Source organism: Aptenodytes forsteri, unplaced genomic scaffold (assembly GCF_000699145.1).
Source record: "Aptenodytes forsteri isolate BGI_AS27 unplaced genomic scaffold, ASM69914v1 Scaffold318, whole genome shotgun sequence".
NCBI classification, from domain to species: Eukaryota; Metazoa; Chordata; class Aves; order Sphenisciformes; family Spheniscidae; genus Aptenodytes; species Aptenodytes forsteri.
The window spans coordinates 1,301,722-1,306,235 of NW_008794493.1; positions in this window are offsets into that span (position 1 = coordinate 1,301,722).

The following is a 4,514-nucleotide window of genomic DNA, read 5'->3' on the forward strand; positions in this document are numbered from 1 at the left end:
TTCCGATTCTTCCCCCATCCCACTGGGGCGGGGGGAGTGTGGTGTTTAGCTGCCTGCCACGTTAAACCACGACAGCTCACTTTGTGGATATTACAACGCCAGATAAAAAGTAATCTTTCAGTATCTCCATTGACATAACAGGCAACATTTCTAGTCATTTCAACTGGAGATGGATGCAAGGAAAAAAAAAAGAAAAAATATACTCTATCATCCTCACATTAGGTAACTGAAAGTAAAACACCCAAATCTACAGTTGTCGGGTGAAGCATCAACAACTGTAGCACTTCAAAATCTCTTCATGGAAAAGATTTTCATTTGTTGGGGTTTTTTGTTTCCCCTATACCGGCATTAATACACAGTAGTATATAATAAAGCTTTGTGTTTCACACTCAGAACCCTAGTCCTCTTAAACAATGGTATATTAACAATGGTTAAATCATTTAGGAGTCAGGAAACCACGCTGGAGATCATGCTGATGGTGTCAATATAAGAATGTAAGCAAGAATAAATATTATTCCCATGTTATTTAAAAATATATTTTAAAATAACATCCAGGCAAGATTATTGGCAAGACTGAACACGCAATGTTCCACTGCAGATCTGCCCCGATTTATCAGTGCTGTGCTCCGTTCTAGGTATCTGTCAGAACCCAAGCTTCATACTTCTGGTGGAGCGGAAGAGGGGAAGTAGGTTTTTCTGGTTTGGGGTCTTTGTCGTTTTTTCTTATATTTATAGCTTCTGAAATTACGTGGAAAGAATGCAGCTAGCTGATGTCTGCCAGAGATCAGTACCTGTGTAGCTTTACGCACAAATTACTGTTCAGTTCCAGGAGCTCACAGAAGTCAATGTTCTGTTGAACAAATTCAAATCCCAAACTTATGATCATTGCTTAATGATTATTAGTAAAGCAGAAACTAGCTGATCAGGACTCCATTGTGTCACTGTCAATACATACTGAGAGAACTCACTCAATATATACTGAGAGCCCTGAACTCCCCCTCCCTAAGAGGGGGGATCAGTCTAAACAGACAAAGCAGGGAAGAGGAGAAAGGAAACATTCCTGATAGAAAACTGAGGCACTGACCCATTTCACTCAAGGTCACTCAGGAAGTCTATAAAAGAACCAGGATTATTAGATTCTCCTCAGTCCTGGTCTACCATTAAGCCACAAGGTCGTCCTCCTTTTTAAGTCTTACAATACTTAGGTTTTGTACCACTAAGTTAGTATCTCTGATAGGAGATAGATCTCCTATTTTCATGATTTGCAGGAGATTTCAGAAATCTAATAATTCTTTTTGATTCCCAAAATCTTTGATCCTATTTTTCAGTCTTTTTTTTTTTTTAATTGAAGAGCTTCTTTGGAATAAAATTTATTTCTGTCCTGCTCCACAGTATTTAGAGGTTCCTGGGATAAAGCGGTTGTGAAACACACTTTGGAAATAGATAAAATTAATTCTCAACCAAGGCAGGGAGCATCTGTCAGACTTAACTCCACAGGAAAAGAAATATTTATCCTGCGAATCTTGTGGGTTTAAGCACAATGTAGGTATGTATGTATAGAACAGGACCAAGGCATACAAAAGAGAATACCTAACCCCGAGGGGGGCACAGACACCTTCTTCTCCCCAGAAATGGGAAGGTCAGTACTTTACAGTGAGTTTCGGTGGAATGAAGGGGGAAAGGGAGTAGTGGTAGAGGCATTCTCCACCCTCTGTATCCAACAGCTGCCAGCACATGGAAAAGAAGACAAAATCTGCTTGGAGAACATCATGAATAAAGCATAAAATTTATAATTAGGACACTTACCTGGAAGAGGAAATATTTAAGATTACATAGCTGTCTTCTACTTGCTCGTATTTTGTTTAATGATGTTTAATACAAAAAGATTATCCAAAAAACATGTGCACAGACCAGCAAGATAAAAAGTCACCTTCCTGCTCTCTGGCACAATAAATCTTGACTTAGAACAGCATAATTCCAACAAGAGAGGGGCAGAGTTCCCTTTCCTGTATGATTTCATGTAGCTTAAATTCTGGAAATCGGAGACTTCCCAAGTAGACAGAAAATGGAGCTTTGACCTTCCACAGAGGTGTGAATTGACATTTTCTTCAACTTTCCACTTCAAATTTAAATTCAGAACTGGGCTCCAGCAGTATTCAAAATTGCATCCCATAAGGTCAAAATAATCCACCGTTGTCTGGACGCTTCATGGTAACACTTTAGAGAGATGAAGACAGATGGATGATGCCACCTATCTGTACCTATTACAAAGTCAACAAAACTTAGGAGTTCAAGAAGCTTTTATGCACTGACATGAAAGATGAAGTTCTCATTGCCTTAAAATACAATAAAACAAATCGAGGCACACACCATCTCAAAGAACATTAGAAAAAATGCACTATTGCACAACAGTTATTTCTAAATACAGCTGGTTCCTGCCACACAGCGTGAGGGTTCTCACACTAGTAATACGCTATTCAAGCTGCTAGGCATGCTGGCAAAGATCTGTACTGGCTGATCTGCTTTGAAGGTGAAGAAAACAGTGTCATTTTGCATTCTGTAACATTTCAAGAGGATGAGTATTAAGAACGTTTGTACTCTGAGACTAGTAAACCAGACAGAACAAAAGGTGAATAAATACCAGAGCAGCTCTAGAACAGGAATAGTTCAAAACGCAACCATCAATTTGTAAGAGCAAAATGACACATCTTGTGTCATGTTATGGAACAGTTTGTAGCTGTAAATAGGAACGGTCTGTCATGTGTTATATATAATAACCAAATATAACAATATTCCACCTTTGCTTACTAGAATGACTCCCTGTGACGGGAAAACTGTGCGTCCAAAATATGCACAAGGTAGCTGTTAATCCATAACATTTACTGCAACAGTTTCTTTTCTGAAGCTCATTCTCTGAAGAAGTTCAACAAAACCTGAAACTTAGTCCTTTATATATGTTTGTAATCCTACCCTTCAAAAGTTTAGCAAGGTACATGTACCTTTCTCAAACCTAGCACTGAGAATTGTATAAATCACAAGACAATGGACTGGACTTAGCTATTCTTAAAATTCCTCTTCCCTCAGAGCAGATACTATATATTGCTGAATGGCTGTTAATGCTATGAATTCTTATGTCTGGTGGGGGAAAAACCAAAAACAAGTGAAATATAATTTTTTATTTCCTAAAATATCATTCAGGAGAGATGACACAGTGGTGAAGACAAGGAAAAGGACATGAGCAAGCTGGTCCAGCAGATTTTTACAAAAGGTCTGTGGTATCTAGCTAAAAATTACACCCACAAAAAGTCTGTGGTATCTAGCTAAAAATTACACCCTGAGGACTTTGCTGAAGAACGTTGCACCAAGCGACTTTGTCTAATGATCCTCTTCCAGCTACCTTGGTCTGCTGGCCTTATGAATTGGTTGAAAGAATAAACTCTCAGGATTATTCAACACACCATTTAGTTAAAAACAGTGGCCTCAGCATATTCTGACACTGACTACACTCACTTCCAGACGCCATTTCACATCGCCCCTTCAATCCTTCCAATTTGACTTGTCCACTTGAGTTGACTCAAGTCACACTTGTGACCAACTCACCTGAGTCACAGTATCATGTCATGATATCAAGTCCCTATGTAGTTAGTGCCTTCCATACTACTCTACAGTAGTTCTGTTCCAGGCACCTGGATCCCCGTCTGCTTCTTTCATGAACCTAGCGTTCAAAAAAAACTTTCTGTCTAACCTTGTTCTCACCTCTGCACTGATCTGGATCAGGGTCCTGCAGCTAGATCAGCTTTTCTTCATCAACACTTTTCCTTAACCATCTGGCATGGGGGGACATCCATTCTGATGCAGCGCAGTGCCAGGCCCCCGACTCCTCCTGCCTTCCCATAACCTCATCTCAACTCCTTTGGCATCCCCGGGGGCCCCTCTGCTGACTCTTCCTACCTTTCTGGGAGCTCTGCCCCATCTCTGTCACTTCCCAGCAGGGCTTAGTTGCTTCTGAAATAAAAAGGCATTGCAGAGAAGCCTAGCACAGGACAAAAAGACTTTCTTACACCTTTAAAAAACATCATGGGGAGTTAGACCCCCATTTCCCATTATACCTGTTTATATTCCAGTAAAAATTACACAAATGACTTTGATATTATCAAAAGACTCGTGACTATCAATTGTTTGAAGAGTTGATACAGACATTTAACCTAAAGTGAAAATAAACACATTTTTACAGACTATAGGGAGTGCAACAGTTCCCCCTAGTGACTGCGACACAAAACAGAAACCCGCCCACCTTTCTGGTAAATGTTTTCAAAACTGTTTTGCCTTGCAAAAAGCATGTAATAAAACACGTGTATTTCAAATGCGTTAAAAAAGAACCGCGGTGTGCCGAGGGAAGAGAACAAAACTGGGTGAGGAGCCGACCCTTCATTTTCTGAAAAGATCCTACCGATAATGGAAAGTAAAAGCCATACATCGAGCACGTTCATGGCTTTACAAGGCCAACGCTGCCA